This window comes from Corapipo altera, unplaced genomic scaffold (genome assembly GCF_003945725.1).
Source record: "Corapipo altera isolate COAL_440 unplaced genomic scaffold, ASM394572v1 67, whole genome shotgun sequence".
Classification (NCBI taxonomy): domain Eukaryota; kingdom Metazoa; phylum Chordata; class Aves; order Passeriformes; family Pipridae; genus Corapipo; species Corapipo altera.
Window position 1 is genome coordinate 4,905,003 of NW_020884906.1, and position 27,820 is coordinate 4,932,822.

General features: G+C 49.2%; 1 protein-coding gene across 11 annotated transcripts in view; it reads left to right on the forward strand.

Annotated features, from left to right (window-relative positions):
• Nucleotides 1-73: 73 nt before the first annotated feature.
• NCOR2 (nuclear receptor corepressor 2) overlaps nt 74-27,820 on the forward strand; it is a 238,664-nt gene continuing 210,917 nt past the window's right edge. For 7 of the 11 annotated variants that reach the window (XM_027652406.1, XM_027652394.1, XM_027652399.1 and 4 more), the window contains exon 1: nt 76-301. The gene's annotated coding sequence lies outside the window, so the exon portion shown is untranslated. Of the gene's footprint in view, nt 302-27,820 lie in introns of all 11 variants that reach the window. The other 4 variants (XM_027652403.1, XM_027652408.1, XM_027652409.1 and 1 more) reach the window with 2 other exon arrangements.

A 27,820-nucleotide genomic window follows, 5' to 3' on the forward strand; every position in this document is an offset into this window, starting at 1 on the left:
ACCGACCGACCGACCGCCGCCTCCCGCCGCGCCGGGGCGGGCAGGGCCGGGCAGGGCTGGGCTGGGCGCGGCTGGGCTGGGCTGAGCGCTGCGGGGCCGGCGCTGCGGCGAGGGGCGGCCCGGCCCCACGGAGGGACGGACAGGCGGGCGGACGGACGGCGCGGCTCGCAGCCCCATGGCTCTGGATTTATAAACACGGCGCAGATGGCGGGGCCGCGTCCCCGCGCCCGGCGCTGCCCCGCCGGCCGCTGAGGCGGGAGCGGCGGCGGCGATGGGGGGCGGCAGCTGCCGGCGGGATTAGGTAAGGAGGGAGGGGGGAACCCCCGGGGGACCCCCCCGGTGCCAGGGTGCGGGCGGGCCGGGCGGGGGCCGGGCCGGGGGGGCCGCTCCGCTCCGCTCCCCGCAGGTCGGGGAAAGGCGGCCGCGTTACGTAAAAATGAAAATGTGCCGCGGGAGCTGCTCGCTGGGGAGAAACTTTCTTTTTTTTTTTTTATTTTCTTTTTTTTTTTTTTTTTGGGTTGGTTTTGCTGCTTTTTACCCTCGAGGGAACGCGCTTCCCGGGGAGCCGCGGGGTTTGGGAGCGCGGGGGGGAGCCCCGCACTTCGCAAACTGGCGGGGACACCCGTCTGCGGGGCGGGGGCACCCAAGGGCCTTTTTTTACCCCCTCCCTCTTGTTTTTTCCTCCCCTTCTTTCAATCCTGTGTTTTCCGGCTGTTGTCCCCCCGCACTCTCGGAGCCGGTGGGTTTCGCTGATCGACAGCCCGGGGCAATGAATGAGCATCCGAGGGGTCACCGGGCGCGGGTGGGGGACCAGCCCTGCGCCCCGGGGCCGTGTCAGTGGGTGCTGGGGACACGGCCGGGTGCTGGGCACGACCAGAACCCCCCCTGACTCACTCCTCCAGCCATGTGGCGTTGAGCGTGTGAATATTTACAGGGGGGTAACCGGGCCGGTGTCTGCAGGCAACAAGTGCACGTTTCTCTGAACCCCAGCTGCAGTCTCTGGAGTGATTGCTTTTTTTCCTGACGATTCTTATAATTTCCTGTTCCCTGTTCTCCCTCGGCCCTTCCTCCTGCTCCCTTGCCCTGACAATGCACAAAGAGCAGGCTGCAGTGGGTGCAGGCAGCTGCCTGCCATGTGGGCTGCTGCCAACGCCACTGAAGCAGCAAAACCTGCAGGACTCGGGCTGGGGCTGCCTGGGGCATGAGGCCGTGTTGACCCAACAAACCCATCCCTCCTTCCAGCGCTTTGAACCCTGTGGAAGCCCGGCATGCCTGCAGGCACTGCTGCCTGCGCTGGAGGCTGCGTCTGCTCCCTGAACTTTGTGTTTTGGGTCAGCTCAAGAATGTGCTGGAGAGGACAGTGCTGCTGGAGGTGATCTGTGCAGTGGGTGTTTCCTAACCCGTTCGGTTCACAGGCATTTATGATTTGGACTCTTTTGGCGACCTCTCAGTATTCCCATGAAGCAAAGGCTGGTGCTCTGGATGCCTGAAAATGTAAGGGTTTTGCTGAATCTGGTATTTTTAATCTGGCTTTGGTGGATGTGATGTTGTTCCACTGGTATTCCTTGGCTGAATGGAGTAAGAGTTTTTCAATTTCCTTCTACCATTTAGCGTAGGGTTTTTATCAGCAAGGTTAAGGTTAAGTTTGCCATGTGCCTTACAGATAAAGGTTTGGTGCTACTACTAATTCATAAAGGGAAACAATGTGAGTTGGGACAACCGAGTGAGCATTTCTGTCTCTTCTGGAAGTCATGGCAAAACTCCTGGAGGGTTTTAGTGAAGCCATGTATTCCTGGATGGCTTTAATGAAATTGTACTTAATTCTCTGAGTTTTGCTGCTGACTCGCTGGGTGACTTTGGGATTTAGCTCAAGCCGCCCATGTGCCTGGGTCGGCCAGCTCTGCATAGGAGCCGTGCCTTGGGTGGGAAACACAGCCAGGCTTGCAGAGTGTGTTGGGGCTGAGTCCCAAGATGCCATGGGAGGGAAGTTTTGCGTGTGACGAATATTTTATAACTTCAGTTGAGTAAGCTTGAGAGACGCTCTTGCAAAACGTGTTTAGTTTATTGAAAGCAAATGCACTCAAACCTCGGTTTGTTGTTGCCAAAAGGGAAAAAGTAGAAGCTATTTTTGGTGCGAGAGAGGAGATGGGGCACGCACACGTCTGGGGCAGGAAAACACTGGTACGTTGTTCTTCTGGCTTCATGTGGGTGGTGGTTTCTGTTATTTAGCTGTTGTTTCTGCCAAGTTGCAAAACATACCTGGTTCTGAAACCCCTGCGGAGGTCAGGGCCGGCTCTGCAGAGCTGGTACTGGGCCCGTATGGGAACGCCTCCCACGCCAGCATCTCTAGCACTGGAGAAGTGGGTGGATGCTTCTGCCTTCACACCTTTGAGCTCCAGGGAGGTGACTGGCATTTTTTTGCGACAGGATCTGCACTGAAACCGTAAACTTGTTTCAGGCAAGCCACCAAACAGCTGCTCCTTGGCAATACCTTTCACTTGCTAATGGCTGTGGTTGGATTTGAACCAAGCTGCCTCCAGTAGAGGTTGGACCAGTCCCTGGAGCCATCCTGTGCTAAATCCAAAGAGGGTTTGGTTCAGGCTGTGTTCATGTCTTGTAATTAGGAGATCCAGTCTGGTAAAGGCAGTTTTGTTATGATTGGCAGTGACAGCGTGCATGCAGCTGTGCTGATAGCTGCACGTGTGGAGAGCTGCCCCTCTCATCTCCACGGCAGCTCTGGACTGTGCTGTCTGGAATTGGGTCATAGGAGATATCTTCGTGACATGGCTGTGAATTATTTGTCCCCTTGATGGCTCCTGGTGTTCTTCCCACTGCTGGTTCAGGTTTTTAGTGGCCTCTGCTGAAATACTGTCCTGTTTGCGGTCAGGTTGTCCTGGGAGGAACCTGCTTGAAGCCAGCCATAATTTATGTGTCTGAGATACCATCATCTTCATGGCCCTGTGGGGAGGAGGAAAGTTACGATCTCACCAGTTTCTAGATGAGTAGGTACAAAGGAGGATTAAATTTCCAGAGGCGGGTTTTGAGCAGTTGTGAAGGAGCATGGGTTTGAGAGGGGCCTATATTTGGGGTGCAGTACTACCCATCCCTAGCCCGATGTCTCATTCTGACCAGATCACTTGACGAGTCAGAAAATTGAGACTAGGGAGGTTACATGAAGTTCAATGTGTCAGAGCAAGTCTGCTGGAGAGCTGGTGAAGAGGAGTCTCTTTGCCCATGAGTGCTTTGCCTGTTCAGTGCGAGGGCTTGTCCCTCCCAGTGGCAAAGTGCTGGTTCCCCCCTGGGTTTTGTGCCTGTGAGCCGTGATCCCGCAAATGCAGACCACAGGCTAGATGCAGGGGTACACGAGATGGAAATCCAGGGCAATGTGTTCGTAAGAGCTGTTATCTTTGTGCAGCTGCATTTGTGCGAACGGTGGCTTGCTTTAGTCTTCACTGAGAGATTTCAGCAGAGAGCAGGGTCAGCTCTAATGGAGCTGGAAATGAGGTATAGCAGCACCCGGTTGCCTCTCTGATTAGTGACTGAGGCTTTTGCAGCTGCTTAAGGATTTGGGCATCATGAGGTCATGGATTTTCATCTAGGCTGCTGTGGCACAAGCTCCTGTGCAGCTTTGAAGGGCCCCTGCTGTGTATCGACATAGGAAAGTGCTGAAGAATTGCTATTTATGGCTGGGCTTGTGCTGGCACACAGGTGTCGGGGTCTCCAAATTGCCCTGTAATGTCAAGGATAGATCTTTGCATTGCAGTAGAAAATGAAAATGCATATCGTTTAATGAGCATGGCTAGAGCAGAGATACTTCCTAAAAAAAAGACTGATGAGAGGAGCTAGAGCTCTGGAACAGAGGGCATGAAAGTGCCCGTAAAAGCTTGGTCAGAGTGAGGGAGGGATCTGGTAGGAAGGGAAGGAGGACAGAAGAGCAGAAGGAAATGAGTGATTTGTCAGTTTTGGGAAGTGAATCCTGACCTGAGCACGAGGCGTCAGCGGGACTGTACTGGGAATTGAGAAATCTGGGTTGTACCCCCCGTCCTGCTGCCCACCCTACTTGTCACTTCCCTTCTCGAGGCCACCAGTTCTCCATTCCTGCCAACCTGCCTCTGGCCGCTGGAGTCTCTCGAGGTGCGGGCTGTTCATTATTGAAGGTGAGGGTGAGGAGGGTGCCCCAGAAGGGGACATTTCTGGTGAGCAGACAGTGCTCACACAGTAGCAGCACCCCTGCCGTCTTCATGGTGGGAATCCAAGAGATGTGTTGTGGCTGAGGTTGGGCAGGCGAGAAGAGGCACCGATTGCTGCAGACAGTGCTGCCAACAGTGTGTGCTTGGCCACTGATCCGCTTGGAGAGGTCCAGAGAGGAGCCCTGCCTGCAGGGGAGAGGCGACCGGTGCTGGTGCTGGAGAAACAGCGGTAAAGGTGGAGCTAGATGGCCATGGCTGTGATTGCTACCACAGTGCCAGGGCTGGAGGAGATCTGGGGCACGGGGCGGGGGTTGGACAGGCAGAGCAAAGCAATTGGTGTGATTATGTGCCTGCTGGGTGCACAGAGGATGCTGATAATGGTTAGTGCTCTCTTTATAGCTGCGGAGCACTGAGCAAACATTAACGAATGTAAAGGATAGCAGCTCTGTCTAGTTACAGAGAAGGGAAGTTAACTCCAAATTAACTTTATGATCCGTGAAACTGAAGGTTATTTAAAAAAATAATAACATAAATGGAAATGCTCAAGTTTTCCAGAGTCGCTGAGTACGCTGCTTGTTGTTTAATGCCTTCCATTTTTTCACTCCCAGTCTGTGTTTTTGGCTCAGGAACAAATTACAAGCAATATCAGCTTACGCTTGGATTTGAACCCACATTGCTCTTAGTCAGCTGAAATATTTCCCCTTATCACTGCTCCCATAATGTTTATTTTAGACCGGATAGCATCATGGCTTTTCTGCTAGCTGTAGGGGAGAAGCCTGTCTTTGAAACAGCCCAGCACCTTGGAAAGAAGTGATCTCAAAGCCAGTTTGGTTTCTGAATGAGGTACAGCTTAATTTTCCACTGAGAGGTTTAGGCAAGGCTGTAACCCAGAACGGTTTGCGGCATTAAAAACCCAGGAGGCGGCAGATGGATGAATTGCTGACAGATTTAAAATCGTACGACAAACATAAAGCATTCAGACGTGAGGCCAAGGTGGGAGGAAGGTTGCATGGAGAGATGGAGGCAGAAAGGTCGAGTAAGTTATTCTGGGCAGAAGATGTGCAGGCAAAGGCAGACTCCAGTGGATTCAGCCCACAAGGGGAAGGGAAGGGCTTCAAGAGGAGGAATGTGTTGAGGAGCGTGTTCCCATCAAAGGGAAGGGAGCCCTTCGTGTCCTGGACCGGTGGGGGGGGGAGGATGAGAAAGAGGAAGGGGGCAAGTCCAGCCTTGGCGCAGCGGTGGTGAAGGCAGGAGCGGGGCTGCCCTGGGAGGAGGCAATGTGGTGGGGCCCAAATGGTTTCCTCCTGTGGGAAGTGGTCCGCAGGAGAGTGCCAGCGCGTGGGGAGGCCGGGGACGGTATGGGTATTGTCTCTGGTGGCTGCAGCCCTGGCTGTGGCTCTCCGGGTGGGTGGTGCATGTGTTGAGGGAGGGAGGCAGAGCCGGCAGGATTTCCTCTCTGTGGGTTAATAACTAACCAAGCAGTCTGGGTTTATCCTTTCATTGTGGAAGAGAATTATTTACATAATACCACTTGGCGTAATCTTTATTTAGCATTGTTTCCCTGGTGTAACACTGGACAGAGTGGCGTTGCCCAGAAATGCAGTTTTGGCCCAAATCTATGGGAAGTTAACCCTTCCTGGCTGGGTGTGCTTCTCCCTGTCCGCTCAGGGAACTGAAGAAACACTCCAGTGGTGTGGCCATCTGTCATGTAGTTTTGGGGACTTTTAAGTCTTCTAAACTTTGTTTTCTGCAGGCTCCGGGCTGGTACTCTTTTGCTGGTACCTGAATGCTGCTCAACAGCTTCCTAAGCAGCACAGTTTGGGTTTGTCATGTGCGTGTTGGGGCAAGAGAGTAGTTTGTAATGCGCTCTTCCTTGTCTCTATGTTGAAGAACGCAGAAGGAAAGAAATGTGTCAGCCCGTGGGTGGAGGATGACAGGATTTGGGAAGGTTCCTGGTGCAGATCATCCCATCGTCTGTGATCAGTCCCTGAGGACTTGCTGTCTCCCAGGTGGGCAGGTTTCATCCTCCTCAGGGAGTGTTTAATTGCAAGGTCTGCAGGCTTAGGTGGTTGTGTAAAGAGCTGGGCCCTGATTAAAGCAACACAGCACAGTGAAGGACTGAACCTTGTGCCTGGGTGTCAGTGAGATGTGGTGGGAGAGTTGAATTGGTGAGTAGGATGGCAGGCAAAGTCAAGCTTTCTGAAAATCTGTCTGTGCCTCCAGCCGTGCAGCGCTGTCTGGAGAGGGTGGAGGGAGTCTTTCCTCTGCGCTGCGGGATGTGTGGGCTTCTAACAAGCTGTGGCAAACAATGGAAAGTTGGCTTTCTTCTGAAAATAGTTTAAAACCTTATAAAATTACTCCAGCAGCTAAATTTTTATAGGGCCAGATCTCAGCTGCATGATACTTGATCACTTCATAAATAGCTCGGTTTTCGGCCTCTGCAAACTTCTCCAACACGTACCTGCGGCGCTGCAGAGCACGTGGTTTATCAGTGGCAGCACCTGGCTCTTGTAGCAGAAGCGCTCTGCTAAGTGTTTACTGCTGAGGCCGCGTGATCTCCCTGGTCTGACGTTGCAAGGAGCTGGTTTTGGAAGGCTGTGAGTCCCCAGTGATTTTTCACTGGATTACCTGATGGTGCAAGCACAATCCAGGCTGGAAGTTGGCTTGTGATGCCTCTCCTGTCAGCCTTGCTGGAGGGGATGCGGATCCTATGTCGGTTTTGTGCTGGTGATATGGACATTACCCGATCAAGCCTGAAACTTGCTTGAACAAAGGGAACATGTTAACACCCTCTTTGAATGAATTACACCTGGCAGGGTGAGTTTGCATTGGATCAGTGCTGAGGCGTGTGACTGCAGCGTTCCTGATCCACTGCTTGAAGCCCTAAAGCTTTGTGTACCAACTCCTCAAGCCCATGCCGTTACCATCGTGCGATTTGTGATACGTGGTATGTAAATCTTGGGTGTGTAGCAGAGCTAGTGGTGTTTGGTATCAGAGCTCTGTGTTCGGTAATTTTTCGAGTTGTTTGCTGGGGGTATTTTTCCTGCGTCTGGTGGACCTTGAATAACTGTGTCCCTCTTGCACAAGAGTTTCTTTTGTTTGGTAAAGGGGATGACTCTTTCCTGTTGGAAAGACGTCCTTGTTTTTCTGTGGGTACCATGTCATATAATTTCATTAATAAACTTTTCAAGTTCCATCTTGAAAGCAGTTACAGCTTTTTTTTTTTTTCTTTGCTGCAGAGTTTCAGGCTCATGCCAGAGTGTCAGCTTCATTTCTAGGTCACCGGGCTGCCCTTTCATTTCCCCCTCACGCTCAAGTTGGCCGGCTTGTTTTGATTTGGTAATATGTGAGGTGGTGTCCACAGACAAAACCAGGCAGGCTAGTGAAATTCATGTTTCCCTGCAGCCTTGTTCCTGTTGTGTGTGTGAATAATAATTTCCAAATGCTAGACCAGAGGTGATTAAAAACTGTCAAAGAAATAAAATGCAGGAAAGTCTGCATTACAGGAATCTGTGTGTTTTGGGAAAACTCTCTGAACTGGCAGTGGAAAAACTTTTTGGTATTCTTATTTAAGGCTTTCTAGTCTTAAATGTCACTCACTTGGGAGGTGCTGATGAGGCAGCCTGAGCATATCCAGGCTCTGTAGGAGGTTGGTTGCTGCTGGCTGGGGGGGCACCAGGAGAAGGTAGCACTCCCTTTCTGCGCTTGCTCTGCGGAGTAGTTTGGCTACAGTTAAAATATTTTTGCATGATGTGGCACAGGCACCTGGGCAGCCAGCTCTGCTGCAGGCCTGTGGCGGGAGCTGCTGAGCGTGACTGGCAGAGGGTGGAGGGGTGAAAGGGCTTCTCTGCAGCCCAAGTGGATGCTTGAGTGGATGTGAAGAGCTGAAACTTTCTGGGGAGCGGCACATGATGTCTGCTTGCTCTGAGTGAGTACAAGTGCTTGTTTTTTACTGAGCTGCAAGGCAATGGGTGTTCAGAGGTTTTTATGCAACTCCGGGGTTGGGACTGTGAAGCAGTTGTCATGTCATTGGTTTAGATGTGTTGGACATCCTTATTTTTGGAGCAAATGATCCTGCTGACAGCGTGTATAGGAGGTGTCAGCCAGCCCTTTTTTCTTCTTCCTCTCTTTTTTTTTTTTTCCCTTCATTTGTAAGTTTTAGTCTTTGCTTTATATCTCGACAGGGTTGCTGCTAAAAAATTGGGGTTTTTTATTTTATTTTTGATGTCTACGTGTCTTGAGATGCCACGATTAGAGATGCACGTAAAGAGCTGCTGCGGTTTTGGTCCAGAACCCAGCCAGCTGCCAGCAGCGTTCCTGAGGGCTGTGTGGTGTCGGAGTGAGAAACACTGCAGGGTTTTGGGTTTTCTCCAGCATTATGAAACAGAAATAAAGAGAGATGTCAGCATGTACCTTAAGGGTTGTGTTTTCGTTCTAACTCTCTCACTGTGGAGAGCTAAGGTTTGCGTCTTCTCCACTGAGACTGGTGCTTACGAAATCCAGAGCACTTCTGTGAATGTCCTTAGACTCTGCCAACAGCAGAGAAAGCTCAGAAATGGGGAATTTACTTTGCCCAGAGATGGAGGACTTGTGCTGCAGAGGCAGACACAAGCACCCTGGTTGCTCCTGCTTCCCGTGACAAAGGCGGTGTGAGCTTTGGTCTGTTGCAAAGACACAAGAGCTTTAAGCTCCATCTGTGTCTCTTTTTTTTCTTTTTTTTTTTTTTTTTTTCATTTTGTTCAGTTGTGCTTTTTAAATGTCTGGATTTCTTCTCAGCAGGAGGTTTTACTCTCCACACAATGTATTATTGTTTGCCTTGCTCTAGTTCCTTGTTTTATGCGGAAACACCTTGAACCTTTGGCTGAGTTGGAAGATGGGTGCAGAGTCAGGCCCGTGGCTGCGGGCGTGGGGCTGTTCCAGGAAGAACATGTCTGTGCACGACTCCTCAGCCTTGAGTTACCCGGTTGCTGCTTGAGGCACTTAATGTGTTTGGCTAATGCAGGCACTCCCCTGCCTTCTGATCAGGCAGTCTACACGTACTTATTTTTGTTTTGCAGAGTCTGATCCCTAGGGTAAGAAGGCTGTAGCCAGAAATAAGTGAGTGTTCACACTTGCTTTTATGAACTTCTTGAATATCTTGCCAATTAATTCTTAGATAACTGAGGCTAAAATACCCATTGTAAAGGCCACAACTGGGAATGCTGCTGTCCTGAGTCTTTCTTTCCTCATTCCAGTTGATGTAAAACTTGATAAAGGTGCCTGTGCTGCCTTGGCCACTTGCAATCTCCTTTACGAAGCCTTTTAACCAGAAGAAGAAATGGCTAAATAAATACAGCAGCTTTGCCTTGCCTTGCAGCCTTGCCAAGTCAATTTGATGTGTGTGTTGAGGAGGCAGAACAATTAGTTACAGAAACAAATGGGTCTTCTCGTGTTCTGCCCTCCTGTCACAAGGCCAACTTCCAGTGTTCCGAAATTAAGGCTGGTGTAGAAGGGGGAAAAAAGAAAGGTAACAGCTCAACATTAACCTGCTAAGAAAGGTGGAGATGAATTGTATCTCTTAATAGGTTTGGGGCTGTAAAACGAGGGTGATTTCTACTGCGTGTTTTACAGCATCTGGCTGATTTCTTTTAAGCTCTGTTTCTGAGATCTGGGACTTTGGTTGTAGTGCTGGTTGAAGGAGTTTGCCACCTCACTGCCCCTCAGCATGTTCCTGTCACAGTGCTTCTCTCTCCAGTTATTTTTGACCTGAGCAGTTGAATGAATGTCTTCACCAATGTCACAGTTTTGTTTAAGGTGGCACCGCTTTGTTGGTAGTATGGGTGCTGCAAGGAGGGATGGGGAGCCAGGGGACAGGCAGTCTGAAATCAGGCTGTAATTTACACAACCTGATTGTGTTTCAAGCGCCTTTTTCAGGAGTAATTTTCACAGTCCTGAAATTCCCTTCCAAGGGAAAGATTTTCTCCCCAGATTTCTGCACAGACCTGTTTGGAGACATGTCACATGTCTCCTTTTAGCAAGGGACAAACCAGCCAATTTTGCAACAGGAGAACAGACCCTCACAGAGGGTTCTATTGCTGTTCCTGCAGCAGCAGCAGTGGTTTCAGCTTGGAGTCATGCTCAGGCGGTGTTGGTAAAAGTTCAGGCATTTCTGCCGTGGTCTGGGCAGCTGGGAAGGTCTGTGGCATTTGCTCCTTTTCCATGAGCTGAAAAATGAGTGCCTGGTTCAGAATGGTGCTGGGAATGTTCCTCCGTGTCAGAGTTTGGGCTTTTTACATTGTTGCTGCTTTGTGCTGGCTGCCGGCTGCAGCACCTTTGTTCCTTGAATAATCTTACTTGTGCTCCCTGGGAGACTCAAGTAGTCTGTGCTTTTGTGCCGTGGCCCTGCATATCCACGGGAGAGCTGATGAAGAGGAAAGTTGGGCAGATGCCATCCTCTGTGCTCTGTGGCAGCTTCTGCAGGCATCAGTCCTGGCTCAGTGAGGCACCTGATGAACAGAGTGAGAGCGAGGGGAGGGTCCTTTTCCCAAGGGAGTTTAAAACCGCTCTGCCACAGGAGCTTTGCTGAATTGCAAATTGGTTTTTCTCTCCCACTCTTTTCTAAATCTGCTGCTGTTCCTGAGGTGGCAGTAGATTTTACTCCTGTGCGCTAGTGCACGGCTGAGTGTGTGCTGCGAGGTAGAGTTGTAAGCAGCTGACAGGATGCTGATCATAATGTAGCTAATGACACTTAAAATATTTGCTTGTTTGTAACACACTGTGGTCTCTTCCCAGGCAGTAAAATTAACAGACAAGCTTCAGCTGAATTTGGGGTGGTGTTTGGAGAGAAGGACAGCTTTCTATAATTTCTTAGGCAGATGGGCTTCGAATTTTTAAGAGAAAACAGTGTCTTTTTCTTTCTCCCCCTGCTCAAAACCAACCAACCAAAAGCCAGGTGGAGGGCAGATCTCGCATGCATTCTGTTTATTTCCGTGTGCAAATGCATCTTCTTGATGTGTCATTAACCTGGTTTATCTCTGGTGCTATTTTTAGCAGCCTTATGGTCTATGGACAGGGAGCTCTTCCAGTCAGCGTTTGTGAGCAGCCCAGCCTGGGCTGAGGGCACTGGCACAGAGCCCAGGGTGTCCCGGGGTGACAGATTCCTCCCTACCCGGCTTGGGGGGCCTGGTGGGGCTGGACGAGCTCCCCAGTCCCACACAGGAAAATCTGTGTAAAGCATTACTCTTCGGTTCCTGTGGCCATGGTAACCGACTTGGATACATCAAACTTGACTAATTAACCTAATGGAGAGTCGTTTCCAGGCTGAGTCTCTCCCTTCGGATTTCAGAGCAGAACTTATCTGATCCACCAGCAACCTCCACGGCTAGCACGGACTTTTCTCAGGATGGTTTCTCTGACAGGTTTCTTTCACGAGTCTGTTTGAGTTGGGGAGGGTGACTGAAACTGCTGCTTCTCTTGCTCTGCATTCCCCTCTCTTTGTAATCTCTCAGGTTCCCCCGGGAAGAAGGTCCCAAACTTGAATGGGAAAAACTTCCTCTGATTTCCTCCTTGGACTGGGTGAAGTGAAAGTGAATACTTTCCTGTACCTATCCTGTTTCTGTACTGCAGGCTCTCCGCTACCCTGACTTTTCCTGTTTAAAATCTGTGAAATCCTCAGGCTTGAAACAAAATAGCACATCCTGGAGATGTCTGTGCATGTCTTCAGGTTTCCTCATCTTAATGTACTAGTTAAAGGCGTTGCTGCTTTGCACTGTTTCTCCTGGGTTTAATTATTGTTTCAGTGATTGGAGCTGCAGACTGCAGCAGGGACTCAAGAGTTCAACCTCAATTAAAAACCACCCTGTGCCAGGCAGATAGCGGCCGGCAGCACTGCTATTCTCAAGTGTCTCCAGCAGTTCATCGAAACACCATGTGATTGGCTCAGTTGAGAAATCTGAGTAGGCAGAAAGCAGTTTCTGGGATAAACCTTGTGAGTGCTTCTCAAAATAGCCTGAAAGCAAGGTTTTGCTTTCCACAGCCACTCTTGGTCCTTGAGGCTGGTCAGAATTTTACATGGATTACTAAATATTGCAAAGGTCTGATCTTCAAAAACCATAAGATCCTTTTTTTCCCTTTTTTTTCTTTTTGATGCTGCCTCTGGTATGTTTGAACTTAAAGGATTTGCATTTTCATGTCTTTGTAGCTTTAATTGCAAGTACTGGGACCTTCCTTACTTGCAGTTTCAGCTTTTTATATTTTTCAGCAAAGCTGATGACCTCGTGTTTGACCCTTGGAAGCCTCTTGGGCAGCCCGGCAAACAAATGTGCTGTGAGAGGAGCACATGAGAGTAGCCTGAGCCATTACACTGGTCAGTCATTGACCAGGACTCTTGTTTTTCTTCCTTTGAAGATCTGCTTAATCATTGGTATTGGAACCCCTGCTGTGCTGGGCACCTGGAGGGGTTTGCTGGCTGCTCCCCGTGATGTCCTGGGTGATGTGGGAGGTGGCAGGGGGGCTTTAGAGAGTCCAGCGCTGTAATCAGGTTTTACTGGGGAAGAGATTGTCATTGATATCCCTAGGATTTGGCATCTATATAAATACACGAGCCAAGCTCTGTTTAAGTGTGTAGGTTCACGTCAGTTCATTTGCCTGAGCAGGGAGCATCTGGTGACCATGGTCCTTCCGTGTAATTTCTATTCCCAATATAAAACAAAAACTGATGGGATGGGGCTTGCTGAGGGTAAATCTGTGTAAATGCTGTTGCAGCTGGAAGTGACTGCTTCAAACATGGCTGATTTCAGGACCACTTGAGAGATGGGGATAAAAACTGTGTGGCTAAAACTGGTACCATCACATTGACAGAGACGAGTGCCCAGGGCCTGGGTGCTGCATGGGTGACTGAAAGTTTGTGAAGCAGATCTGAGATCTCAGAGTTGTGAGTTGTTTTTCCACCCTTAGTTACTGTAATACCTCTGGATGACACAGAGCATTCAGGAGATGCTGCTAAACTGAATTCTACAGCTGAATTCACACTGGAGAAATGAGAATTGCTTCTTTTTGTTGGGGAAAAAATAAATCTGCTTTTATCACATCCTTGTTATCCTTCCAGCTTGTGGCTTGGAAAATGAAAGAAAATTGATAGAGAGGGCTGACTGACATGTGGAGAGAGGTAAGGTCCTGACTTTCTGGGGGCCTTATTTCATGAACTTTCTTGTCCTTCATGTATTTGCTGATGTGTCAGTGGAACTGAATTTTGTTGGCAAGAATGTGGTTTGAGCGGAAATCTTAGACTGACTCTCAATTGGCTGCCTAAGGGTGTTTTTAGGCGAGGCTTGCAGGAGCATCCCTGCTCTTGCTGGGGCTTTGGCTGTCGCTCTCCCCTCCCAGACTGGCCGTCTGCATGAGGGGCTTCTCTGCAGAAAGCAGCCTGTGTTCTGTGCTCACGTACTGAGCAGAAACCATGAAAAATGTGATTCGGATGACAGTGATTTGGGGTAGTTCTGGAAAATAATTTTCTGCTGGTGGATAGTACCAAACTATTTCCCTCCACCCACTCCCCCCTTCCCCAAAACAAAAGAAGAGATGAAAGGATTCATTAGGAATTATTCACTCAGCTCTGCCGCCTGTCTGAGATCTGGCTGTCTGCGTTCATCCCCCAGCTCAGGGAAGGTCAGAGGGCATCTCCCTGGGGAGGATTTGCTGTTGACTGAATTGCACTCTGTCATTATCCTGCTGGATAACGAATGCAGTGGCCTCATTGGCACTGGCTTCAGAAAAAGCACGGTCATCTGCATGTGGCCTTGAGGCGAGAGGCAAAAACCTGAGGAGAGCAGCGTGGAAAACCTCATCTTATGGGGAAGATACAGGGCAGCCCCAGGCTGTTTGGCACAGTGGTTTGCTTGCTGTGTGATGCTGAACAGGTCTGTAGCTGCTCTGGATCTCTGCATTGTCTTGTTGGGGGGGGGGGGATGCATAAGAAGGTTTAGAGGACAAAACTCCTTCTGATGGGGTGAAACTAATTTACGCTGCTCCTGTTTTCCTCAGTAGAAAATGTGGCATGCTTGTGGCACAGTTTGAGATATTTTAATGAGATTTAAACAAATTTTTTTCTGTTTGTTTTGTTTTCAAATAGGTTTCCTGAAAGAAAAACATACAAATCCCCCTGAGCTAATTGGTGTGTGATTTGAATTCAGCTGCTACCTTGGAAGAGCTTTTCCAGCAGCTGATCTGGAAACAGCCTTTCCCACAGTATTGTGGGTCGTCAGTCAGTGCTAAAGGATCTTCAAGTTGCTGGTGGGGAGGAGTGAGATGTGTTTTGTTTGATATGCTGCATCTTTTAGTTCGGGTGTCATAAAACACTCAGAGACGTGTGACAAAGACCCTAATGGAGAGAGGCTGTCAGAGGGATGAAAGTCTTGGTAGCTGGAAATGAGTAAGAAACAGTTGTGGGTGCTGGAGCCCGTTGGGCTGGCTGGGGAAGTAGATAGACCTGAAGAAAATTTGCATTTTAAGCACCAGTTTCAGATGGTACCCACCACCTTGTGCCTTGATCTTCCGGCAGCTGCCGGCTTAGAAGGGCTTGAGGCTGTGCCCTTCCAGCGTGTGGTTGCACGTTGTTGAACTGCACAGGGGTGGCCAGATGCAGTCCTGTGAAGTAGTGTTAAGCTTCAAATGTTGGCCTTCATTGCCTTCAGGCAAAGTCAGTTCCCTGGAAGATAAAATTGCTGGCCCAGGTAATTTGCGTCCTGATGACAAGCAGCAGAGAGGAGGGCAAGAGTTTGTGTGTCTGCTTATTGCTGTCATCTGTCTTGCAATCAGAAACTTATGAAATGCCCTTTTGTGTTACAGTGCAGGGTGTGCAAGTGCATATTTAAGTGGTTAGTAAATATATCCAGTTGTTAGATTGGATCATATCAGCCTCTTAACAAATATAGACAGTGATGGTTCACATCTGGATGTCCTGACAGTTCAGTATGGGGTGGTCTTAGTGAGTGTAAAATCTTATACTCAAAGCAGGGCAATAATTGCTTGGAATTACTCTGGTTCTGCTACCAGCATTAAAGGATATAAAATTAACTTGTGCTAAAATAAATAAAAAAATTCAGCTGCCTGGAAAGTTCTTGTTCCTGTAATCCAGGACAAAGTGTGTGGGATTGGTCACGAATCAGTTTAATTGCTTTTGGGGGTCTGATCCTCCAGGTCCTTATTGCTGCAAGAAATCCTCCTGGGAAGGGCGGTCGTCTCCAGGCTGGTGCTCAGCTGAGCCATGCATGACCAAGTAGTAGCTTGTAGCATTTATGAACTAGGGCAGAAGTAGATCCCTTATTCAGGCAGAGCTGTATAAGCCTCCAGTGCTCTATACTAGGCCCCAAATTTGCCAATGTTATAAATAAGTCTGTGGCTGTGTGCTTGTGTGTTTCTTTTTTTAAGCTGAAGGCAACCCCTTAAGCTCTTTTCTACAGGTCTGTTCAAGCTGGGGCATGGGGAATTCCTAAGAGGATTATCTTGGTTTACTTGATACAGAACTTGAACTTGAGCAATGGCTTATCTTATCAGTGATAAAAGACATGGAAATGAAGTTTACGTAACCGAAGAGGCCTTGAACGGTGGCTTTTTTTTTCCCCTGCTGGAAGCTGGAATGACAGATCTCCCAAATTCTTTCCTGCTCACAACTGCAGTGTTTCTGTTATCTGGTGTGTACTGTCTGATTACCATTGGCATTTATTTTCAGTGCTGTGTTTGAAGCAGTTCTCTGAAAAAAAAGGAAAAGGGTGAAGGGGGAGAGCAACAGAGGCTTAGTGAGAGGAGCTGTGGGCATTTGCTGCCTTTGCTGGAAAGCTTGGTGTCCAGGCTGGAGAGGCTGGTGCCACTCATGGCTTGGTTGCAAGCTTCTGCATTATACTGAGTTGAGCATGTCATTTGAAGAGCAGCAGAGAGCAAATCCACTTCACCAGTGGACTGTGAGCTTAGGGCTGGAAAGTCGCTAAAAGTTGTGACCCTGAGAACCAGAAAAACCTGGGACTAGATGAAGATGCCCTGTGTGTTCCCACTGGAAAAAGCAAATGAGTGGGGAGGGCCAGGATAATCTCCTTGGTGGCAGCTAGAAAATAAATGCAGATAAATGTCTGCTGCTGTACTCCGGCTCTGCTGATGGATTGCTCTGACACAGTGTCCATGCCTCTGCCCGGGTGAGGGAAGTGGTGCAGCACCCTGACTACTGCTGCCAGAGGAAAGTGACCTGAACATCTCAGCACAGGGCTGTGGTCTCACCCCGTGGTGGATATGCCTGTGTGGCCGTGGGCTGAGCAGCTGTGTGTGCACAGCAGGGATGCGGAACAGGATGGGCTGTGGCTGCCTCCTCACCTGCTCAGGGTACCTGAGAGCTGGCTCTCATCATCAGCCTCTGCTTCAGAGGAGAGATACACAGTGCTCAGCAAGCAGCTCTGCAACCAGGAGCCATTCTATCCTGCCAGCTTACAGTGGATTTGTTTGCCCTGGTGTCCCACACCTGCCTCTTCTGTGCTGTGTGGGAGGAATTTTATTTTTGAGCTCTTGCTGTCACAGATTGTGACAATGCCACAGAGGTCCAGGCCTTGCCATGCTTCTCTCAGAAGGACTCAGCAGACAGTTGAAGGCTGGCAGGCTGACAGCACTTATTAGAGGTAACCTTCAGGAAATGCCACACACGGCCCTCGCTGAGCTTTCTGGCTCCAGGCGCATACAGTATTTACACCACGCTTCTTGAGTTTCCCTGAAGGCTCTCAGCCTGCAGCTGCCTTTCTGTGCTCTGCCACCTGCCCCATGTCCTCATGCTCCAGCGCCTGGAGTGGGTTCTGACTGCTGGGCTCCTCTGGCAGCAACCCACCATGCTGGGAGGGGCTGTGGGCACCAGCTCCTCCTCTCTGCGTGGCACGAAGGTTGTGTCCTTTGGCCCTCCAAAAGGTGCTTGTGGTAATGTGGTTTTGCAGACTTGGGTAAAGCCAGCGCTGAGTTTTCACACTTGTGTGTGCAGGGAATGAGCCGTTAAGAAGTGCAGCACCTGCACAGCAGCTCCTTGTTGAAATGCAAGGGAATTACATCAGATCAGATCTTCTGACTAAGCAGGTGACTTGCTTGAGTGGCTGTGTGTGGAGTTAAAAGCCAAGACCTAAGCACTAAGGTTTGAAAAATTTTCCTCAGGTTGTCTTGATGGTGTTTTTCCTCCCACATGAGGTGGGAGGAAGGAAATGTGATATTATCTGGTTCTAGAAAATGGTAGTGCTGAACAGCACCTGAGTACTTTGTGGTGCCAGAGCCTGGACTAGGTAGGTGTGGGGAGGCAGTGCTGTGCACCCCATTGGGACATTTGCCCCAAAGGCAGGTCAAGGGTTTTCTCTGCTTCCTGCATGAGAGGTTATGGAGTGTATATCTGAAGGATGGGATTACAGGATGTGCTTAGGCCTGGACTTGCTCTGCTGCCCTGAGTTGATGGCTCATGTGTCTTCTACAGATCAAGGAGTGACTTGTTTCCAGCAGCAGCCGGCTGGAGGTTGAACTTGGGTTCAGTTGCCTGAGTCTGATCGGCTGTTTGATCCACCCACTCCCATCGTGCTGCTTGCACTGCGCAGAAGTGCTCTGCTCCCCTCAGTGAAGGATCGACTGTGATCCTTCTCGAGTGGATCTGCTGTATGAAGAGCAGAAAACTGCTGTCCTCCTGGATGTTATCCCGCTTGGGGATGATGGGAACTCACTGGTACTTAGCCCTGGTGGGGTTATTCTCTGGCATGCTCTAAAGCCTGTTTTGGCACTTGCAGAGGTTTAAGTCTTCCCTCCCTGCTACCTTGTGAGAACTGTCATAGGGGAACCCATGGAGTGGCATTAAAATCCCACTTTATTATTGTTAATTTCCCATAATACTACTTAGAGGCTCAGAGTGACTGGTTGCTTGGACTTGGCTCAGGGAGGAAGAATAGGACAGGCTGCCTGAAGCTGAGGTCCCTTGGCTGTGTCTGCTCTGAATCCCCTGCTCCTCTGGTGTGGATTTTATTTCCACGGTGCTGCAAATGCTTCCCCAGTGCCCAGCTATCAACTGAAAAGCAGTGGGGGGGTCTGCGGGGGGGGTGGGGGGTGGCGATGGTGGAGAATGACTTCTGGTCTCCATGGCAACCCAGAGACGATAAATGGATCAATGTGCTGTTCTGCACCATCTGAAACTCAAACAGCGCTGGCTAAATCTGGGGGCTGCCTTTGCCTGCCAGATCCTGCTGTGGGGTCATTAGTGTGAGACTGCTCAGCATGGAATCCTTCCCATCAGTGTGCCTCCAAGAACTTGCTGGGTTTGCCACAGGGTATGTGGGGTTTGTGCTGGAAACCCACACTTGGCACACTTGGGGTTTTGGGTGTCTAGAGTTGTTTTGGGTGTCTACACTGCCTTGGAGTCAGGTGCTGTTATGGGCCACTGGCCAGGCATCCAAGTCCCTGGATTTGGAAGAGGTAAAGACACTCAGCTTGCTTCCCTTCCACCACTTTTTAAAACCTCCAGCTCTTTCTGGACAAGCACGGAGAGATTTATGCTTCCCTTTCTATGAGTTAAAGGCTTGGGATCCTGGATGAAGTTTTATGTTTGGGTGATGGTTAAGAGCAGCTGCCTTTGTTCTCACTTCTGCTTCTGGTGGTGTGGATAAACAGAAAATCTGTCTTCTGAGCTGCTGCTGTAGTTTTTCAGTGGCCACGTTTACTTAACAAAAGAAAATATTGATCTTCCTCCACTAGATTTCGTAAAAACTTATCTTGGTATGAAGTTTGCAATCCACTGGTTTTTTTTAAACAAGAGTCTTTCCAGTGCTGAGGTCTCATGCCTGCTCTGGAGTCACACCTGGCTTGTGTTCAACCAGAGACTCCCCAGTTCTCAGCCAGGACCAGGGACTGGTGTTCCTGGAGCCAGTGGAAGGCAGTGGCTGAGTGCTGCTGGCTGGCTCTTTGGATCTTCTTTGCTCCATGCTTTTCTGGATGTATGAAAGGCTAATCCAAGTGTCCTCAGTGCTTTGAGTGCTGCAAATCTATGGGGCCACTCTTGGTGTTGGAGGTTGGCTGCAGTGACAAGGACTGCGCAGACAAGCTCAGGATCTGAGGTGCTGCCTGGGCTCGGCTGCTCTTGCATCTGGGGGCATCAGTGCATTTGCCTTGCAAAGGGAGGAAAACTGTTGCCTTCCATTTAACACGGGGGGCCTGGAGAGATGAGTTGCCAGAGGCTGCACCTGAGGCTTGTGATGAAGCTGGGAGTATCTCACAGAACTCTTGAGCTTGAGTTTTCTGCCCAGACTTATATCTGAGGTAAATACTGATATCTGTAGGGCTCTTCTCATGTTGATTTCCAAATGCCTTTCAGGATAATTGGAAGGACTTTGATTTCTCAGCCAGGTCTGTTTGTGCAGGGATGAGGGTGCATTTCATTTCTAATTTGTGGTGTTATGTTTGTAATTTTGTTAATGCAGACAGGGAGACCTGCTGTCTGCTGTGGGGTGGAAAATACCCAAAGTATGCTCTGAAGCCACTTGTCTGTTGTGGTTCTGTCTGTCCAGCTCTGCCTGTAGCCCCTGGCAGTGGCTTGTCACACGTTTGGATGCCCATTCTGGAGATCACTGTTGCTGTTTATAAAGGCTTGATTTTGGGACAGCCTGGCCAAATGATCTGAGCTCGTAATTCTGTGTGGTGCGGCGCTGAAATGTCCAAGAAATCTGCCATCTCTGTTGCCTTGTGAATAATTTATGAGTCTTTTGACTCCAAGCTCATAAAAATCGATAACTCTTTGTGAATTTTTTTTTCCAGCAGTAGCTTGGTTAAACTCTCCCATTCTTTTAAGTTGCTGATGTTGAAAGGCCTTGACTTGTTTGCTTACCTGAGCCATGTTTTCTTTTTGCAGCAGAATTGATCTGGGCTTTTGCACAGAGCTGTCTGTCGCTCTTCTTCACCAGGACACTGGGCTCAGGTTACTGCAGGAGACAACCTCCCTTATGCCTTTTCCATGGGCTGTTGAACGTCTTTGGGCTGTTAAAACTCCTACTCTGGGGCAAAGCTGCAGAGCTTGGAGAGGTCAAAGTGTTTGAACACTGTGGCACCAGCTAACAAGAGGTTAAAGAAGCTGCTGGGAGTAACTGGCAGCGTCAGGAGGCCAGTTCCTGCCAGCAGAACTGCAGCCCCCTTAGCTCAGTAATTTGGATATGGATATGTTAATTTATTCCTGTAATTTCTAGGCCTGTCTCTGAACACTGAAGCGCTCTGATGGTCTTTGCTCCCTGTCAGGCTTGGAAACGAAGCCTGAAGTGTACCAGTAACAGCTGTGCCCTCTGTGTTGGGTTATTATCCTTTCAGAATTTAATAACGTGACACCCCTTTTTACTGGATAGCTTGTCCTTCCCTCTAGGAACAGATCGATAACAGACCTTGTATCTGCTATTTGGGTGTAATTGCTAGTGTCAGCTGATGTCTGGTGCTGTTTCTCCAAACAGCCCTTGGAAGCTCGATGGGCTGTGGGGAGCAAGAATTTCTTCCAGGCTGGTGCCACACCACATCCAAGAGCCTGAAATTAAGGGAGGGTTTCACAGAGAAGTTTCCCTGCACCCTTTTCTTCCTGCTTGCGTTTTGCTATATGTGGGCTGTGAGCTGGGGAGGGGAAGAGGAGAAATGAAGCTTCCAAAGGCAGTGGTGGATAACTGCATCTGAGCCATGATGCTGCATTTGGAGAACTCCAAGGAGATTAAAGCTGACTGCGTAGTGCTGGTCTCAGTCTGCAGAGCATACAGATTTTGTAGATTGGCTGTAGATGATGGAGGAAAGGTTTGGCTTTGCATGGGGAGAAGGCAAGAGGGTTCTCTGTTGCAAACAATTTATTCTTGCAGAGTCTTTAGGGTAATTGAAGAGGGTAATTGCTGTACTTTCATGCATCTAATCCTCGGGTTGCCTGGGGAGAAGGGAGGAAATGATTCAAGTGCAGTGCAGGGGGTATAGTAAAAAGGGGAAGTTTACTCCAAGGCTACCCATCTCCTGCCTGGTCCTCCTCTTCCTTGCTCCAGTTTTCTTCTCCCTGGTTGAAGGGAGCCTTTGCTGGGGTAACTGGTAGGATTCATAGCTGTTGGGAAGGAGAGGGGGTGAGCTGTAGGTGATCTGAGGACTGTTTGTCAAGGGAGCAGTACTTTTTTTAATGAATGGGGTCGAGGTGAGGATTATATGCATGTAAATATAGTACTCAGAAAATAGAGGAATATAGTAACTGTAAAAAGTCTGCAGTATCTAGAACTAAAAAAACTGCTTTATAAATACTTCCTAGCCGTGGGATTGGCCTGTGTAATTCTACAAGGGAAGAGAAGTCGAGTGATTGATGGTTGGCTCCATCCTGCTTTATCCCCAGGCACAGTGCTGTATTAAATATGGTTGCCTCTTGGTATCACACCCATAACGAGAGGCATAATATTAAGTTATGGCCTGTGTAGCTGGCTGAGGGAGGTCCATGGGATGGCATTCCTGCCTCATTTCAGTCTGTGACAAAACTCCCGTAGATGGAGTCAAGGCAGGGCTCTGGCTCTGTGTATTTGTTTAATCACCAGAGAATGCAGAACTGCTGGGAATTGCAAAACCATTTCATTAAGAATCCTTGATGCCCGCTTTCCGAGCTGAAAGCTGCGTGCCAGCATGGGCATATTTTTGTTTATTTATAACACCTGCATTTACAGCACTGCGCAAACCATCTGGAGAATGGGATGAGTACCTAAAACCCTGGGGTGGGGGGAGGTATTTGGAAATATAAAACCTGCCCTGTGCAGCTGCATGTGCTTCCACTGACCAGAGCTGTGACCTGCAGTTGGCCTGTGCTATGCACTTCCCTCTCTCTTCTATTTTTTTTTTTTTAATTTTCATTATTATCTCTATTTTTGTATCCAGCTAAACGGGGAGGTGGAGGGGTGGGAGAGCAGAACTAGATCGACTGATATAATGGGGCTAAATCCTGCCCAGCTGTTTTCTCAGCAGCCATCTCCCTTACGCTCCCAAGGAAATAAATGCTCCTCTGGAGGGTCCTGATGGTTAATGATGATTTGAAGAGTGCACACAAACATCTCTGCAGATGCAGCCTGCCTATGAGATTCCGGTCATGCAGCGAGCCCTGGGACCCCGCTCCTCTCGCATTCAGTGCGATGATAAATCATTCATAGCCTTAGCAAATGCAATTCTCTTCCTTGCTCTGCACATAAACAGTCCAGGACCCTGAAGAAAGCCTGTGTTTGTAGTCCTTGGAGGATAAGGCAAGTGCTGTGACAGCTGGGAGGATCTGAAATTAAAGTTACGGGAAGGGTTCTGAGTGCATGAGTGTAAAAGCAATTTGGTATGGGTGGGTCTTTTGTTTTGTAGCTGTTCTAGGGTGATGAAGGGAGAATAGGAATGTGCTCATTGTGTCCTGACAAATCAAAAGTATTACTGTGCTTTGTAGCCCTTGTTTTGTAGGGAGCTGATTGCAGACATGGATTGTGATGCTTTGTATGTGGCTTGTGTTCAGGTGATAAGGGGAGAGGTAAAGAGGTGCTGGCTGAGGTTGGAGAAGTGGAGGAGTCCTGATTGTACTTGTTCAAAATGCAGGTTCTTGAAGGTCTCCTGGGTTTAGTTTGTTTGTTCCAGCCTGAAGTGTGCAGCAGGTTGACTGGGTAGAGGGTGAGCCTAGAGTCAGCTACAGCTTGGAGAAGCAGCCTTATCTAATGTCCCCAAAGCAGGAACAAATGGCAGCTGTGTCCATATGAGCTCCTTATGCTGAAGCCTGTGTGGAAACAGAGATTGTGAGGGAGGAATTGGGACCCTGTGTGGACACTAGAATCTCAGTGTGTCTGGCTTGAACAGCCCTGCCCTCCCCCAGCTCAGCTCCTGGCCAGCATGGCCCTGGTCCTGTTAAAATCTGTGCTCACTTCCCCCTCCCTGTGCAGGCGGTGTGTGGGTTGGTTGGTATTGCAGCCCTAATCCCTTGGAAACCCCAGGGCAGGAGAAATGCCCTTGGCCATTAACAGCTGGCAGCTCTGGCCAGTGTGTGGAAAGGAGGATCTGTGCTGGAATAGCTCTGTCCATGCTGTTTCAAGCAGAGATCCAGTCCTTGCACTTCACTCTTGTCTGTGAACTAATTTGGGTGTCTGGTTATGAGTGTCACACAGTGAGCTACTACAGGGAGAGGGAAAAACACACATGCACCTACACACACTCTAGAAATATGTCAGAGTTGGCTTGCTGAGAAGCTCAAGCCCAAGCATGACCTACTTTGAGACTGTTATAATCTGCAGGGGAATGCCCTCTGGATTAAATCAGCATGATCCTATCAATTTGTGCTTCGGGCTGGAGGAAGCACTGACAGAGTTGCTTATTTTTCCCTTTTGCACAGGAAGTTTTTTCTTTTTTTTTCCCTTTTCTTTTGAGCATTGAGATCATCAGAGGTGTGTTTGACAAGTGTTACAACCTGGACTCTGCTTTTCCATTATGGGTCTATGCTGAGCACCTTCTTTCTGGGAGGCTTCTGTATCATGTAATTGCAAAGTCCGCCCTTTTTTGTGTCTCAACCAAGTTGGCTGGCAGAGGCTCTGGTCCTGGCCATGGAAAGATTCCACAGCTGATCCCTCCAGTACCATTTTGATACTCAGCTGCTTCAATCTGTTTGTTTGGGTTTGTTCTTTTTGTCTGATCTGCTGCGCTGAGAGATGCTTTAATAAAACGTGAGAAATTCTCCAACCCTTGTCTTTCCTCTTGTGTCACCAGCCATTGTTTATGTAAGAGCTAGAAATCTTTATTTTTTCCCCAACTAACAAATTGCTTCCAGAGCTCAGCAAGGATGTGCATATCCACAGCAAGAAGGAAATAAACAGGGAGGCTGCATTTAATTTCAGTGTCTGCCAGAAAGTGGGAAGCTAGCACTTGCCAAGGAAAGATTTTTGGAATAGAGGTGCACCACACTTAATTTTCCAGGAGACTTTCTGAAAATAAAGAAGCTGGAATGGAAATAAAGCTTGCTGTGATGAAGAGAAATCGCTACCCGTTGGCTGGGAGCTTGGCCTTTGATTGCAGAGGTAGCTTTGCCTCGGGTGACTCTGGGGGGCTTTCAAAGAGGCTTTTCTCCCATCTGCAGTACCTGGCACAGCAAGAGGAATGAGGAGCGGGGGTTGTTTGGTCCACTGGTGTGAATTGTTCTGCCAGACTTCAAAGAGAAGTGGAAATACCTAATCTGTCGCTTTCAAAAGGAGGAATAAAGTATTCTCATAGATTCTAAATGGAATCACATCAGCGATGCCTCTTCCACCGTTGCCTTTGAGCTGCTCACTGATCTTTCTGATTGGGGTAATGCAGTGAGGAAGATACAGTATTCCCTCGAGGGGAGCAGCTTGTGAACATTACTGTTCAGTCAGCCTGAAAAGCTCTATTACAGACAGATTTAGACCCGTCTTTGTGTGCTGAGAGGCACAGCCTGGCTTCCGGGAGCAGACTTTGTCTGGAGGACAGGTGCACGTTGGGCTGAATTATATTTACCCTTTTTATCTCCTGCATGCACCACTTTCACCTGCTGTCTCGAGGAGGGGGTTGGTGAAGGGGTTAGAACAGGCTGTGGCGGGGCCGGTTGTCCGGTTCGTGGGTCCCGGCAGTCAGGCATCTCTCACGTGGGATTGCAGCATCCTTTCTCAGGCCCATCCGGTTTTGGCAGCTCTCCAGACACCTAATGAGTTGTCCTCTGTGAGACCGGGAAGGTGAGGGAAGAAACAGATTTGCAAACAACCCAACCAGTATTGATTTTCTTCATTTCCCACATACCCTGCCAGGTTTCTGTGCACTAGCTCGGCAGCTGTGGGTTGTTTGTTGCCAGTGAGACTGGAGCAAGCTCACAATGTCTGTGGGGTAACCTGGGGCGCTGCCCTGCAGTGGCCTTTGGATTTCCCTGTTCATGTGGTCAGACTCAGTTGGTTGTCATGTACAAAACTGGGAGATATGTGCCTGATGTTGGCTGCCTCTTTTGCTGTCTTGTGTATTTCCATGCCCTAGTACTTGAATTTCAGTCTTGAGAGCCTGGTCTTGCAATGAAAGGCACTTTTTCTGCACATGGAAAAAGTCCCAGAAGGTCTCTGTGTGCTACTGGGAGCTGCTGAAGACAAGCGGGGGAGATTAAAGTCAGGTGGATAAACCATCAGCCTCATTAAATGTGCTGCGAGAGTGTCTTCAAGGTTTTGTCTGTGTTTCCAGAGTTCTGTAATAGCTTGCATTGAGCTTGAGGAGATGTCATGTAGGAGTTTTTGGAACAGTATGAATATGGAAAAGGGAGAGGATTTCCTAAAAGTACAGTACAGATTGTTCTCTGTGTCTTGCAGCTACACTGGTGTGTTTGAGAACATAGCTTTTATCTCTGTCGTTGTGCTCTTCATGTCCATCCCTTGAGGAATTTCAGCAGGGCAGATGGGATTGTTCAGCCTTCACATAGATCTAGCTCTTCCATGCTTCCGTGTAGTGGGCCTGTCTCTGTACTCAATACTTTGAGTATTGAGCCTCCCCAGTGTTCTGGAAAGACCACAGGCTCCCCTGTTTTGCTCTGCAGAAGCAGCACAGCTGGAAACAGCATCAGAGTAAGTGCCAGCTGCTCACGGACATACTGTGGGATTGGGCTGCATCGGGGAGTTTTAAGAGAAACAGTCTGTAAACCTTTTGCACTGCAGCAGGAGGGGGAGGCGTTCCTCAGAGGTGGCTCTGGAAATCCATTGCAGGGTGGTTTTGGTGCCCTTCCTGCTGTAAGAGGAGCAGGATTGATTCCCTTTACGCCTTGAAACTGTGTGTCTCTTCTCAGCAGGAGGGAGGACACATGGTGGTGTGCCTGGGGTCACAGCCTTTCCTGTGGCCATGCTGCTGGATCATGTCCATTGGGATGGGAGAGTGCCTTCGAGGCAGCTGCACAGCTGCAGCAGAGCAGCCCTGGCCACACCAGCAGAAGCAGCTCATGGAGAGTTCCCAGCTCTGGCATGTTGCTGTCCCAAAGCACAACAGGGTCGGCTCCACAGAGCAGTCTGCCAGAGCTGGCTTAGCGTGGCCGCAGCTGTTGGCTTGGGTGCCGGAGGAGATGATACAGAAGGGGAGGAAGGAAGAAGAAGTTCCCTCTGAAAAATGGCAGTGACAGCAGGAGAGCAGGGAGGGTGAGGCCTATTGATTACACGCTCATCTCGGCTTCTTTTGTGCCTCTCTTCGAAGGCCCAACTGTGTGGACAAAGAAGCCCTGTGCAGTGGTCTGAAGCGGACGGTGGTAGGGCAGGGTCTGGTGCAGCCTTTGGGAACTGAAGCTGTAGAGTCTGATCTGTTTGGACTTTAGCCCAACTCCGCCAGCAATCCTGACTTCTTGGAGACAGCAGGACATCACTGGTGAGAAAGGCTTCCTGAAAGAAAGAGTTTTGTTCTTAGTACGAGGTCTGAGCTATCTGGTGAAGGCAGCTAGCGTGTGGGCTCACTGAGCAGCTCTGAAATGTTGAGGACGTCTTTGTGCGTCACTGTAGGAATCCATAAAAGTCCTATTCATGCAGTTGGCATTAAAAAGTTTAAAGAACCATTTATGCAGGGCACTAGTCTTGCCCCTAGAAAGAGATAGCTGGCTCAGCAGCTGTGTGCAGCTCAGTTGTGTCGCCACATGGTCTAGGATTTATCCTGCTTGTAAAACGTTGCATTTAAGGAATGCTTCCCCCAAAGCCACTTGTACCACATTCTTTGTATCTGAGTATATTCCCTTATCTTTCCTCTCCCTACTTTCCAAATACAATACAGACTAGCTGTGGAGAATGTCCAGTCCTTTTGAAGGTGAGCAGTGGTGGCTGTGAGCCATCTTCTTAATTGGGAAGCTGAAAAGAAGCATCAAGGTGGTTTACCTGCTTGGAAGCTGGGAGACCTGTGGTGTATTCCTAATTCACACTGACATGTCTGGTTAGCTGTGTCAATGTGTTTAGCTGTCTGTTTCTGCATCAAAGGCCCTTCAGTATGAGGACAGTTTTGCTCCTCTGTACGAGTATGATGATACCTTTCCTAAGTCTGGCAGGGAGTGCTGCATTCTCTTGTTATTGAACCAGAAGGTGAGACCTGCAGGGCTTGGCATTTGCAAGGCATGTCTGTCATCCATGAGCTGTGCAGAAGGTGGATTTTGCAGCAGTCCCCTCCTTGTGTTATTCCGTGACTGTTCATGTGTATGTGAGAGCTGGGGGCAGCCTGATCTTGGGAAATGCCCCCTTTTCAGGAAGGAGTGAAGAGCCAACCTGAATTGGAGAAAGAAGCTGGTGCCAAAGGAGGGTTTGGCAGCTGTCCTTATATAGACTCTGGCTGGAAAACCTGGGCGTGGGCCATCCTGGACAAGGACAGTTTTGGGTAGATGTAAGTGACCAACTGATGGGAGCAGATTGCCTTTCACTCTGTGCACCTCGTGCTAAAAATACCACGGTGTCATGGGAAGGGAATGATGTAGGTTGGAAAGCCTGTGTGTGGGCAGAAGTATGGTAGCAGCCTGTTCCTTGGGGAAATGCTGAGGAAACCCGGCACCACTGGAGCAAGGACTGAGCACATGGAGAGCCAGGCATTGCAGCCTCTCACAGGGTGTGTGGTCACCTGTTCCTCATGGTGTTTGGGAGTGTGAAACATGGTGG